The 15,137-nt window shown below is 37.8% G+C and overlaps 1 non-coding gene across 1 annotated transcript; it reads right to left on the bottom strand.

Annotated features, from left to right (window-relative positions):
* Window positions 1-11,458: 11,458 nt before the first annotated feature.
* Trnav-aac (transfer RNA valine (anticodon AAC)) lies at window positions 11,459-11,531 on the bottom strand. Its single transcript has one exon. It is a non-coding gene; the product is annotated as a tRNA-Val (tRNA).
* Between the last annotated feature and the right edge of the window lie 3,606 nt (window positions 11,532-15,137).

Below are 15,137 nucleotides of genomic sequence, written 5' to 3' on the forward strand. Positions count from 1 at the left end.
TGCTGGTAGCTGAATATTCACGCATGCGTGCTCGTACACAAGCGAGTGTGATTTATGTTGTGGGTGGATATCATGGGACCCAAATCTTGGGTGTATCTTAAAGGTGATGCCAGCATCATTTGGGCAATGCTGATGGAATATTTTCCACACGCTCATATACATATATATATATACGTATATATATTTATATATACAAATATATCTACCCATCTACCCATCTATCTATCTATCTATCTATCTATCTATCTATCTATCTATCTATCTATATGTATGTATATTTTAAAAAATAACGTTGACCACTAACGTGGACAATTAATGCGCTAGAAATAGATCACATCTTGTAATATATGATTAATTAACAGATTTTATAATAATATTTTACCCATTACCCATGTTCTCATACTGAATATATACGACGCAGTAAATATTTTCTGCAGATATATTCCTGGAATTAGCGCGCCAAAACGAAGACTTTTGAATTTTACCATTAAGCTGTAATTAGAAGAACCATATGCACGCGCACCCATGGCGGTGGGCAACTCTGTATACGATTCTGATGATTGCGGTTACATTACAAATCAGGCTGAAGAGGAATAGACAAATGGTAAGAATTTGTTAAATCCGAAACCGGTTCCTGTTTAAGAATGCTTTTTTAGGTGATTTTAAATGTCTTGCCCGCTCACGGTTTGGTACGCTGCTATATTTCATGTTGAGAACAATTTAGGTCTTAATAGACACAAGATGTGATCTATTTCTAGCGCATTAATTGTCCACGTTAGTGGTCGACGTTATTTTTTAAAATGTACCTTAATCCCCTGAGATTGCAAATAATATTTCTGAATCTCTTTGATTCTTTAGATGTGCTGGCCTCCTAATAATTAATCGATATTAATTAATATATGATTAATTAACAAATTTTATAATAATATATGTATATATATATGCATATAAATATAATTATTTACATCTTGCCATGTTCATGCAGGCATGTCTGTGAGTGTGTGTGTGCTTGTGTGCGTATGTGTATGCCTCTCTGTGTGTGTGTACGCCTCTGTGTGTGTCTGTGTGTGCGCAGATGTTTGTGTGTGGTGTGTGCGTGATGTGTGTGTGTCTCTGTTTGTTTGCGCGTGTGAGAGCTTAACCTTAAGCAAAATCTGCAGAAAAAACTTCTCAAGAGTCGGGTGTTTGTCAGAATAGCGGAAAAAATAATGAGATCGGGTTTGCGGTTTGCAGATAGGTGTGTATGTGTGCGAGTGTTAATGTACGAGTATGTGTGTGATTGAGTGTGAATGTGTGTGTGTGTGTGTGTGTGTGTGTGTGTGTGTGTGTGTGTGTGTGTGTGTGTTTGCATTATCTGTGTGAAAGAAAGAGAGAAGAGAGCATTCTGTGAACGTGTGTGTGTGTGTGTGTGTGTGTGGAGAGAGGAGGGAGAAAACGGTCAGTTTAGAGGCATTTAGAGAGCTATGGCACTGGGTTAATGATGATGATGATGATGATGATGATGATAATGATGAAGATGATGCCGTTGACGATGACGACAGAGATGATGATGATGATGATTATGACGACGAAACTAATAATTAATGATGATTTTTGATGACGATGATGACGCTGATTCATGATGGCGACAACGATGATGATGATGATGATGATAATGATGACGACCATGATGACGATGTTTGATGACGATGTCGATAACGATGACGTTGATGATGATGATGATGGTGATGACTATGACGACGACGACGCGAGGCAATTGTGGTGGTGTTTGGTGATGGCTGAGATGAGGATGAGCGGTGAATCAGACAGAAAAATAATAAAATTGGCTTGCACACACACACACACACACACACACACACACACACACACACACACACACTCACATACTCATACACACACACACACATACACTCATACACACACACACACACACGTATATATTTATGTATTTATATGTATGTATGTAAATATGTATGTATGTAAATATGTATGTATGTATCTATATGTACATGCATATATATATATATATATATATATATATATATATATATATATATATATATATATATATATGTATATATATATATATATATATATATATATATATATATATGTGTATATATATATATATATATATATATATATATATATATATATATATATATATATATATATATATATATATATATATATATATATATGTATGTACGTATGTATATATATATGCGATTGTCTCTGTGTATTTATGAGATGTGCCTAAACCTGCCATATATGTGTGTGTGTGTATTCCAGCCAGCAGAATTGTTAACCTACACAATATCCATGTAATGCTATTCTACAACAGCAATAGATATGCAGCGGAAGTAACAGTTCAGCACTTCCGGTGCACAGGGATTCTGTCTGTATTTACTCTAATCATTCCGTCAGGCAAAGAATGCCTACATCCGGTGAAGGCGCAATTATATAGTTACATATTTATCTTCATTTATATATTTATATATATATATATCTATATATATATTATATATCAATATATTTGCTTATTATATATTATATGTTTATATATTTATACAGTTTATATGACATACGACAGCGTGTCATTAAATATTGCTCATCTTCATTTTTTTTATCGTTTTTTTTTTTTGTTTTCCTTTACAAGATGGTGTGACAGAATTTTATCTTTGGGTGTTGTGTGGAATGAGTGTATATGTTAACTCGACAAAATAGTGTGGCAGATTTTACGAGAGCTGTAGCGAATGTCTTCTAAATTGGTTGTAACTTCTACATTTGTTTACTGACGTAGGTTTAATTTGGACATGTTGGTAGAGTAACACTTCTGCCAAAGCACCTTTCCTTCTATTTTAATTCGTCTTCTTGTTCTTCTTTATTGCAGGCTGTGAGGTAAGTAGCTTGCTTACCAACCACATGGTTCCGGGTTCAGTCCCACTGCGTAGCACCTTGGACAAGTGTCTTCTACTATAGCTTCGGGCCGACCAAAGCCTTGTGAGTGGATTTGGTAGACGGAAACTGAAAGAAGCCCGTCGTATATATGTATATGTATGTGTATGTTTGTGTGTGTATGTGTGTGTATGTGTTTGTGTGTCTGTGTTTGTCCTCCCAACATCGCTTGACAACCGATGCTGGTGTGTTTACGTCCCCGCAACTTAACGGTTCGGCAAAACAGACCGATAGAATAAGTACTAGGCTTACATAGAATAAGTACTGAGGTCGATTTGCTCGACTAAAGGCGGTGCTCCAGCATGGCCGCAGCCAAATGACTGAAACAAGTAAAAGAGTAAAAGAGTATGTATATATATATATATATATATATATATATATATATATATATATATATATATATATATATATATTCGAAATGAGGAGTAGAAAGACAGCCGACAACTTTCTCTGTGTTTACTTGTCCTGTTCTCCATTTTCTGTTCGTTGTTTACGTAATTTACTCGTCTGTTGACGTATTTCATGTTGTTTGAACCGTTGGTGACGTCCTGTACCCACACATGCATATATATATATATATATATATATATATATATATATATATATATATATATATATATATATATATATATATATATATATATATATATGTATATATATATATATATATATATGTAAGTATGTATATATCTTATACATACATATATATATATATACTATGTATTATTTACTATTTATTATATATGTATATATATATATATGTATATATATATTTTGGGGTCTGTGTTTGTCCCCCAACCATCGCTTGACAACCGATGTTGGTGTGTTGACTACTCCTTAATCTAGAAATTCAGCAAAAATGACCGATAGAATAAGTACTAGGCTTACAAAGAATAAGTCTTGGGGTCGATGTGTTCGACTAAAGTACGGCGCTCCAGCATGGCCGCAGTCAAATGACGGAAAGAAATAAAAACATAAAAGAATAAAATAGAGATGAGTGTAGTTACCTCCCTTACACGAAGATAATAAGATATCACAGTTATCTCCCATGCATTACAAACCGACAGGCGAGCTAAAAAATTATTCTCGTAAAACAGCAATAATTCGTATGCTATAGAGAGGTGAATTGACTTTTGATATTTACAAAAATATATAATAAATGGAATAGGAAACGGTTCGATACCAAAACTAATAATATACAAGATGTAATCATAAGCATTTCTTTCCTAACAAAGGTTTCAAATTATGGCACAAGGCCAGCAAGATCGGGAGATGGGTAATTCGATAACAACACCCCAGTACTCAAATGAGTCTAGGACATTTATCCCGCACCCCCATGGACAATACCCCCACCCCACCTTGAAGACAATAACCCGTGAGGACAACAGATGATGATTTAAAACTACCCAAGGGTGGGTGGTGGGTAATTATCGTCGGGGGGAATTGTCTTATGGGGTTGTAATTGTCCTGATACGACTCAAGTGGTACTTATTTTATCGACTCCGAAAGGATGAAGGGCAAAGTCGATCTTGGTGGAATTCGAACTCACAAAAAGGCGGCGAGCTGGCAGAGACGTTAGCACGCCGGGCGAAATGCTAAGCGGTATTTCGTCTGACGTTACGTTCTGAGTTCAAATTCCGCCGAGGTCGACTTTGCCTTTCATCCTTTCGGACGTCGATAAATTAAGAACCAGTTGCGAACTGGGATCGATCTAATATATATACAGAGATGGATAGATAAATAAATAGACAGACAGACAGACAGACAGGCAGACAGACAGAAGATAGATAGATAGATAGATAGATAGATAGATAGATAGATAGATAGATGTGATGACCACAGAATTTAGAAGAGCGTGACGTCGTTGCATCAAGCAGCAAGATTCACTGAAATATTGTTTCTCACTCATCCCTCCACACACACACATAGATAAATACACACGTGCGCAGTGTATGTAGGTATTGATTTTCGATAATATTGATTCCGCCCAATAGATATCATCGGCCATCTGTTTTATACACAAATGCGTCCAGTTTAGAGAAACGGACAGAATCCGACCGTTTGGTTTCCCTTTAAGAAATTTTATACTTTTCAACGGAAATACTTTTGTCTATGTTTTAGAAAGTGTGTGTGTGTGTGTGTGTGTGTGTGTGTGTGTGTGTGTGTGTGTGTGTGTGTGTGTGTGTGCGTGCGTAGTATGTATGTGTGTGTGTGTGTGTGTGCGCGCGCGTGTGTGCGCGTAGAATGTATGAGTGTATGTGTGCAAAGAAGGGGCAATAACTGCTGAAATATCCATACGCGCCCATTACCTCCGATCGCATTGTTTACATAGACGTATTCGTACACGAACCGTCGTAACTTTCAGTGCTGGTTTTTAAATTCTATAGAAAGCCTCTAGAGGTATAGAAATAATACATTTCTAAATCTCTCAGAGAGATTTATGCAGTAGTGATCCGGTGAAGTAGTTGTATGCTGTCAACTTAATGTGACAGCAAAGACTCAGAAACAAGTCTCTAGATGCAAGATTAGCTGGGTGGAGGTGCTTGTCTCCCTCTTTTAAACATAAGGACACAGGAAATGTGTCATGGCCGACAGGAAGCGCTGCAGCTTCCTAGGTCTAACCAACAGTAGTATTATTCCCTTCAGGAGACCGTCACATTAAGTTGACAGCATGCAACTACTTCATCTCTAGAGATACGCTTAAAAGTGATTGAATCGCACTGCTAACACAGGTAGGTCACGGCATTGACTTTAAAAGCCTTTGATATACTTGCTTATAGATTACACGGAATACGGTGTCCCTACTAGTAATCAGTGTGTGCGCGTGTAAGTGTGTAAAGTAAGTATGTTCATAAATATACCTAGTGGTATATTTCGATTCCCAGACGGTGTTGTATTCCTGAGCGAACTACCTTATTTTACGTTGCTCCAGTCCACTGGTGTCCCATCCAGGAGTGAATATGCTACATATTCGGAAAAGCGGTCTTAAGAGCTGATGACTCGGAAAGGAGCTTTAATCCTCTTTTGATGTATAACAACTTTTAATACATAATTAAGATGATTGCAATCATTTTCGAGTTGTCTCTCTTTGTGTGACATGAAATATATAAATACACAACGGTATCTATTATAAGAGTGACTTAGTAGTGAAAAGGATTAGTAGAATCGGTAGATTATCGGACAATTTTGAAATACTCAATTAATTCCTTTCTGGATTAAATGTCGTTTAAATCGATATCGCGTTTTAATCTATATTACAGTCACTTTAATCGATTATAAAGTATTTTCTTCTTCGCTGATCGAACTTCAAAGTTTTATGTCCATGCTTAAAACCATAATAGCATGAAACAACAACAGAATCGTTAGCACACCGGACTAAATGCTTCGCGGAATTTCTTCTGGTTTTATTCTCCGAAGTTCAAATTCCACCGACGTCTATTTTGCTTCCATCCCTTTGTGATCGTTAAAAATAATTATCAAATTAGCACGGGGTGGGGTTGGGGGTTGGGGCGATGTAATCGACTAGCACCTTCCCACAAAATTTCAGGCCTTGTGCCTATAATAGAAATTATTATTATTATTATTATTATTATTATTATTATTATTATTATTATTATTATTATTATTATTATTATTAATTAATTAATTAATTAATTAGCTAATTAATTAATAATAACCCTGAACCTTTTGGTCCGTAGTCACGCCTCTCTAATCTATTCTATCGGTAGCAAGAGATGGTACAGAAATTATTTAGAAAAAAAAAACAAAAAAAAACTAGAAAAAGCATTCACATTTTCAAATCCCATCCTACTACCTGAAAGAATATGCATTGTAGTCCCTGGTGCACTACGTCTAAATATAATACGGAATGGTCGCGGTTGGATACCTTTGATTCTGCTCAATGAGAAGCGAATTGAGGATATACAACAACAAAACAGCAGCAGCAGCAACAACAACAACAACGACAACAACAAACACAGTTATTAGCTTGTTCAGTGTAATCTAGACGAAAATCTTCCGTAGCACCACACAACTCTCCGCTCTCACGTGAACCAGCGATAATCTAAAAATATCCAGTATTGATTTTTCTTTGACTCTTGCCGTTTTCATAATTAAACATGTGACAAATTAGTATTTTATAAAGTCACACACATATTTTGTTTGTGAAATCGGTGCTGGCTTCTTATGCTTAGGACATTATCCAATAATTAATTGTTGAAATTAGCTGGCGTGATTAGGGCCTGGAGGTGTTTAGCTACGTCGTCAGTGTTCGGCCTGATTTTTTATAATCACTGCATCAGAATCGACTTTACCTTTCATTCCCGCTGGGGGTCGCTAAAATATGAACCACTCCAGTGCGGGAGACAATAATTGTATCACCTATATCCCCAACCCACGAACAAAAAAGCTGTGACCTTGTGGCAGAATCGTTAGCGAGCTGAGCCAGTCTTACCTTAATTACGTTCCTTGAAGCTATGAGTTCAAAGGTTCAAATCACGCCGAGGTTAACCTTATCTTCTTTTTAGTCGGAGTCGATTAATTAAAGTACCTGTCATATACGGTGCGGGAAGGTGGTGTTATTGCCTACACTACTTCCTCCCAATATGAAAAAGTGCAAAGTTTAAAAAGGGTCGTGACTTGGCGAAATCATTCTAAGTTCAAATCCCGCTGAGGTTAACTTTAACTTTTATCCTTCAAGAATCGATAAAATAGAATACCAATCAAGTACAGTCGATCTATAGGACAAATTCTTCCTCCAAGAAGTTCTGTCTTTGTGCCTATATTAAAAGCAATATATGTATGTATATGTATGTATGGAGGGTAGTAGAGGTTCACTCCCCTGCTTGCAATATATACAGCGTGCAGTCTGCATCTATAACCAGCAGGTGGAAGTCCTGCCTGGGATTAAAACGGGAGTAACATTTAACAGCCACTTTGAGCAGTTGACACCGTAGTACATCTCCAGCGTTAGAAGCTGTGCAAAGGCAATAATAATAATAATAATAATAATAATAATAATGATGATGATGATGATGATGATGATGATGATGATGATGATAATAAAGACAATGATTTACGATAATAATAGTAAATAGAAGGTGTCAAGAAATAGCACAGAAATTTCCCTTCATGTGTCCCTTAAATGAAAGAAATGACACTTTTGGAAGAGAATGTCTTTGATCGTGAGTCGTTAATCATACGGTTTGACCTGGAGGTAAACAATAAAAGCAACAAGCATTTCCGAAGATTACAACAACAACAACAACAACGACAACAATATCGCCAGATTGAAGTCTACTTAATGATCATGCAGAATATAGCAACCGCCAAACCAGCCGACAAGAATCCATTATCAATGGCGGAGAAAATTGATCTATGGCTGACAAAGTAATATGGCGAAGGTGAAGGGTGAGACGGATGGAGGGAAGTGTAATGGTTGGTTCTGCATCGATCTGGATTGGGAGTTATTGAAATTAAATAGATTATAAGAGTCATATGCTAACGAACCTCGTTTGGAGTGTAGCAACAGTAACAGCATCAGTTGTAGCAATAACAACAGGAGAATAATAACAGGAATAATAGTCATAATGAAGCAATAACAGCAGGAATAACATGGTAATAACAATATAAATAACAAGGATAACGGTATCACGATAAGACTACAAAAACGATAAGAACTATAATATCGACCCAACCAACAGCGATTATTACGGCGGGAATGATAACAATAATAACCTAAACAACAACGGTAATAATCTTTCTAGTATAGGCACAAGGCCTGGAATTTGGGCAAGGGGGAGTAAACGCAGTAGGACTGAATCCAGAACCATGTGGTTTGGAAGCAAGCTCCTTACACACAGCTACGCCTGCGCCTATATATGTTATTCTTCCTTTCTTTCTTTCTTCGCTGTTCTGTAAAGCACTGAGATATGGATACACAGAGATCTGCCAACAGACTTTTCCTTCGTTCGGTAATTCGTAAGTAGAAGACCACACTGGCAAACAAAGAAAGGCTGAAACTATCTCCTCCATCGCTCAGTTTAAAATTTCTACTCAACCTCTTAGCCTGGTGAGACACCTATGCGGGATATTTCTGCTGTTGTAGTTATTGTCACTATTGTAGTTGTTTGTTAACCGTGTCGTTGAAATTGTTCAAAACAATATTATTAGTGTCTGTCCTACAAAGCATTATTTTTCTGGTTGTGAAGTAAACATTTACAATTGAGAAATGAAATTTGATATATATTTTTTAAACAATTTAAATTTTTTCCTTCTTTCTGAATTTTGAGAACGTTTCCATACGGTGTTGCCAGGTTGTTAGTTTACGAGTGGAAAATAAATTTATTGTTTGTAAATTAAAGTCCTTTACTCTCTCTCTCTCTCTCTCACTTTCTTTCAATCTTTCTTTGTTTCTTTTCCTTCTTTCTTTTTTTCGAATGGGAGCATTGTAAGACAAGTAATTAAATTCCTATCTCCTTATGTAGAAACTCCACTTCAATAAATATCTTTCCGCGTAAACGATATTGAGAGAGAGAGAGAGAGAGAGAGAGAGAGAGAGAGAGAGAGAGAGAGAAAGAAAGAAAGAAAGGAAGGAAGGAAGGAAAAAGGAAGGAGAGAAAGAAAGAACGAAAGAAAGGGAGAGAGAAAGAGAAAGAGAATGACAGAGCGGGGAGAGAAAGAGAGAGAAGGAGAGAGAGAAAGAAAGAAAGAAAGAAAGAAAAACACCCAGCCACCACCAACACCACCACCATAACAACAACGGCGACGATGACGACGACGACGATGACGACGACGATAGTGATGGTGACAACAACAACAACAATAACAACGCGATGAAAAACTTTCTTCGAGAGTGGCTTTTATGTGTAAAGCATTGCTTTGCAAGTTGGAATGTTTATGGAAGCCATTCCGTACTAATTGGGAAAATTGTAATTAGGACGAGCAAAATAATCAACGATTCAATTTGACAAGATTTCAGTAAAACAAAAAACAAAAAAAAAATGACACATATCGTTGTTGCGGCAGTAGTTGTAGTAGTAGTAGTAGTAGTAGTAGTAGTAGTAGTACTAGTAGTAGTAGTAGTAGTGGCTGTTGTTTTTGTATTCCAGTGTCATTGGATTCTTAATGAATATTTAGCAACGAGAATATTAGAGAGCAGAGATATTAGTAGAATAAAAAAGAAAAAAGAATGGATGGATGGATGGATGGATGGATGGATGGATGGATGGATGGATGGACGGATGGATGGATGGATGGATGGATGACAGACAGATAAACACAGACACATAGATAGATAGATAGATAGATAGATAGATAGATAGATAGACAAACAAAAAAGATACGAGCAAGGTAAGAAGAAACGCAGAGAGAAAGAACAGCAAATATAGAAAGAAAAGAAGATTCAAAGAGCGATAGAAAACCGGAAGTGAGAAAGAAGCACATTGAAGCGAGAGTGAGGAAAGAGAGAAAGAGAGAGAATGAGGAAAGTGACAAAGAGAGAGGGGGAGAGAGTGAGAACAACTACAGGTTCTGTTGGGAATAAAACTCTTGTTGCTTTTCTTCATTTGATTAGGAATGGAATACGTTCGGAATTATCTCCCTGTTTTTAACCAATGTCATTTTCCTCCATGTTTATCTCTGCCTATCTCATGTCTTCGTATTTATGTCATTGCTCACATTCATCCTTTACACAGCCATACACAGTGACTAGCAATGGCAGAGCGATTGATATTTAAGATTTGCTGCGATAACAATGTTTCTCGATTGACTTGTCAATGTAATATCTATACTCCGTAGTATTGTTGCTGTTGTTTCTTTTGTTGTCTATTTTGGTACTGTTGTTGTTGATGGTGATGATAGGCCTCCAGGTTGATTATTTCATATCTTATCGCTATTCTGTTCTGTGTAGGTTATACCTAGACATATGTGAATGTGTGTGTGTATGTATTATATTGACGTGCTAACGATAGATTCCTACGGTGTAAAAAAAAAAACACGCCGTGGAAAGGGGATGGTAAGAGTGTGTATGCGAAATAAATATTCAAGTAAACGCTTCAGACATGTGCACACATGTACACACTCACACACACACACACACACAATACTTAGTTGAATGTGCATGTGTGCGTGAGAGAGTAGAGGTTATGTGAATATATACTTACACCATGAATGTTCTTATGTCATACACACGCGCACATATATACATATATGTATATTTGTGTATGTGTGTGTATTTGTCCCTCTACTACCGCTTGACAACCGATGTTGGTGTGTTTACGTCCCCGTAACTTAGCGACTCGGCAAAAGACACAGATAGAATAAGTACTAGGCTTACAAAGAATAAGTCGTGGGTCGATTTGTTCGACTAAAAGTGGTGCTCCAGCATGGCCACAGTCAAATAACTGAAGCATGTAAAAGAAGAATATATAAAGAATTAGATAATATTTATAACACACATACAGGTAACATAAGTTAAGAAAAGAAAAAAAAAGGCGAGAAGAGGTTCCGGCGAGTTTCGAACTCGCGGCCTTCTGCGTGTTAAGCAGACGTGATAACCACTACACCACGGAACCCGATGTAAGCGTGTGCTCGATTTTAAAGTTGTAAAGGAAGAATGGCAAAGACACGGCTGAATATAAAAGAACTGTTATTTGAGAGTTATTGCTATGCAAGAAGTACAACAGGTGCACAGGATCACGACGGAGCGAACTGCAAGAACAGACACATAATAGTGGGTCTAATGCAGTTTCGCACCTCTCCTTGAAAAATGCATTGTTTCGAAAATATTTTTTTCGGATTCCTACGTTTTCGATGTCGGAGATTACGAATATGCAAGAAAAAAAAAAACAATTTTTTAAATTCCTTCCATTTAAAATTTGGTCCAAGGAGGTCAGATCTTTCTCATCAATCTCCCAGCATAAAGCAGTAGTGAGCTGGCAAAATCGCTAGCACACCGGGCGAAATGCTTACTGGTATTTCGTCGGCCGTTACGTTCTGAGTTCAAATTCCGCCGAGGTCGACTTTACCTTTCATCCTTTCGGGGTCGATAAATTAAGTACCAGTTACGTACTGGGGTCGATGTAATCGACTTAATCCTTCTGTCTGTCCTCGGGTGGGTTTTTTTGGGGGTTTTTTTTTCCTGCGCAACCTGGGTTTGTAGTCTTGGTTGGCTCCATCCGTTTCTTTTCTACCCACGTGAGTCTGACATCAACACAAGCTACCCATCATTATTTACCAACCCCCAACTCCATTAGCAACTGACTCGCACTCACACTCTCACTCTCTCTCTCACTCTCTCTCTCACTCTCTCTCTTCACCAACAACCGACCACCCCCACCCCACCACCATCACCACCTGACTACGCCACCCCTTCACTCCTAACTAATTTTCTCTCTCGCTAACTAGTTCACTCTTTCAGTCTCTCCTCATACCACCCCACCCCCACCACCACCACCACCATCTCCAAGGTGATGTCGCAGCCACGTAATCTGAGACGCGATCTAACCAAATTAGGTAACAGGCTGGAGCTGGCAGCCCTTCTTCTTAAGACACACATGCACGCCCGAAGCACACACGCACACGCAGACACACGCGCACACACACACACACGCAGACACACGCGCACAAGCGTGCATACGCACACGCACACATGCACACCTTGTCATATATATATATATATATATATATATATATATATATATATATATATACGCATATACATGTATATATATATATATATATATATATATATATATATATATAATGCATATATATATATATATATATATTATACATACATATATATGTATGTATAATGCAGATAGATTGATAGATAGAAAGATAGATATACGAAAACATGAGATAATAAAGGTGAGATCGTTGGAAATGTCTAAATGTATGATAATAATAATAATAATAATAATAATAATAATAATAATAATAATATATATATATACGCGAGTAAATGACATGCACATACGCACACACACACACACACACACACACACACACACACACACACACATATATATACATATTCATGTATACACACACCCACGCAGACACACACACACACACACACACACATGTAGTCAGACGCAAACATACACGTTCAAACAGAAACGCACAAACACCTGACCCACGCGCCCCCCCACACACACACACACATAACACGCTCGTCAGCCCTCGTTCTCTCACCCATCGAGGCCGACTCGTAATCACACCCGCCTACACACAACAGAAACAGAAGCTTTTTTTTACGACAGAGAGAAGCAGACACACGCTCCCTGCTGCGCAAGGAGTCACCTGTAACAACACACACACACACACACACACACACACACATGTATGTATAGGTACATAAAATGGCTGGTGACGGGCACGCGGACTGCATTAGTTGGTGGAGTTTCTCTGGACCGCGCGGTACGTTGTGTCCTTGGGCAAGTCACATCATTCTACGGTACTCCAACCTTCTCAGCTGAAACAGAGCAGCGAATGAGTGTGCTGATGCATCTCTCTCTCTCTCTCTCTCTCTCTCTCTCTCTCTCTCTCCCTTCTCTCTCTCTCTCTCTCTCTCTCTCTCTCTCTATCTACCTATCTGTCTATCTGAAGGTTTTGAAGCAGTTGTCCGTAGTTATCTTCCTTCTCTTTGATTTTCAAAGAGATATTCACATCAGCAGGACAGCTGACTTCTATGACGGTACATACAGTATGTATGTACGTATATATGTATGTATGTACGGTGATCAGTTAGAAATGTTATGCGATCGGCTGTCTTCAACTAATCAGAATACTTCCATGTGGTGCTGAATCTCTGTTTGAGACAGGCCTTTTAAAAACGACAAACCGTCACAAATGCTTTTTCACTATGAACCAGAAAAAAGCTTCACTCAACACAAAACTTCCACAAACTCACACACACACACACACAAATTGTGTAAAAAAATGTCTTATATTTATTCATGTATACGCACAGTGACAATACATACAAAAGATTTTATATTCGCCCCAATTGTTGTTCGAAATATTTTCAAGAATTTCTATTAGGTTCCTTCCTATTAATTATTTCTTGAACATGTTTGTTTGTAAAGACGAACTTTGTCACATCCTTGTGAACAACAACTGCTTCATCCAGAAAGAATTTAATTGGACATTTTGTGCTGTGAAATGTTTCGATTGTCTATTGACGTACATTACAAATTGAAATATCTCAATAACATGGTCATTCTCCATCGGTAACATATCTACATAATTGAGTCCTATCGGCTTTGTTTCCTCAACTTTTAGAAAAAATGGATAGTTTTTATCAAAATTTTCGACGAATACTTTTCAGATGGTGTAGATTACGGGTATATCGGAATTTTCAGTGAGAATTTATTCAGAAGAAGACAGGAGAGGAGTTTCTGATAATTCACTCGAGTCGACTTTATTTCTTCATAACTTTCAGAAAATGGGTAATTTTCAATGAAATTTTCGACAAATACCTTTCAGATAGTCTAGATTACGATTATAGAGGAATTTAATATGTAAAAAGATAAATGTCGCTCTCACCAGTCCACAGTCTCAATTTCCCCTTCAATAAATCAACCCATCCGTCTTCTCCGTCCAGTATTTCTGGTCGCCATGAGATAGAGTCCTCAGGTACCTCTTTCATAGGGTCCTATCAGAAGCAACCGCCATCAGAACTTCCGGTTGGATTACCCTGTGTGACCGTCTGAGACTATGGATATCACCCAACCATCTCGTTCCTGGCCTAACCCTAGGTCTCCTGCCAGTTGGCTCAGTTTGAGGAACCCGTCTTGCGATTCTTTCCCGTGACGTCCTACACCGCCAACCACCAAAATACTACGCAGTGAGAGTTGTTTGTAAAATCTCAGCTACATCATAAACACTTCAGTGGGTAGGACAGCAACCTGAACAGAAAGTAAGTTAAGACGGTGAACCGTTCGGGTGAGTCACTCTGCGATGTTGGTGACATAATTAGGAGCTTCAATAAGATCGAATTACACAGTTACAGCTAATGGAAGAACTTGCCACAGTTACGAGTTCTACTTGAAACAAAGGGATTGCCACCTCCGCCACTGCCACCCTCTCTGTCTTTCTCTCTCTCTGTCTATCAATCTATCACTTTCTCACATTTTCTCTTTCTCTTTCATTCACTTACTCGATCTTTTTCTCCC

The sequence above is a fragment of the Octopus bimaculoides genome, chromosome 23 (assembly GCF_046866305.1).
Source record: "Octopus bimaculoides isolate indiv1 chromosome 23, ASM4686630v1, whole genome shotgun sequence".
In the NCBI taxonomy this organism is placed as follows: domain Eukaryota; kingdom Metazoa; phylum Mollusca; class Cephalopoda; order Octopoda; family Octopodidae; genus Octopus; species Octopus bimaculoides.